This window comes from Trachymyrmex cornetzi, unplaced genomic scaffold (genome assembly GCF_001594075.2).
Source record: "Trachymyrmex cornetzi isolate Tcor2-1 unplaced genomic scaffold, Tcor1.1 scaffold350, whole genome shotgun sequence".
Lineage (NCBI taxonomy): Eukaryota > Metazoa > Arthropoda > Insecta > Hymenoptera > Formicidae > Trachymyrmex > Trachymyrmex cornetzi.
In genome coordinates this window covers 158,874-159,165 of record NW_017298214.1, presented here as the reverse complement: position 1 = coordinate 159,165, position 292 = coordinate 158,874, and positions in this window count along the sequence as shown.

Here is a 292-nt window from a genome sequence, read left to right as displayed (position 1 = left end):
TTGACCAATCACAGTCGATTATTTTTCTCACATTCGACTGTGATTGGTCAATTTCTTACTCTTACTTCTTACTCCGTGTATTGTAGACGACGCCTAAAGTGACTATACAGAAACTGATGTTCAAGTGAAATGATATGATTGGTCGGCGCAAGTTACGCTTACGCAAGTTACGCCGCATATGACGGCACCCTTAGACGGGGAGCACAGACTCTTGCATAACGCATAATACATAATGCATAAGAAAATGAACCAATTAAAGTCCTTTATTTCTTTTCTTTCCATGAAATAAAAG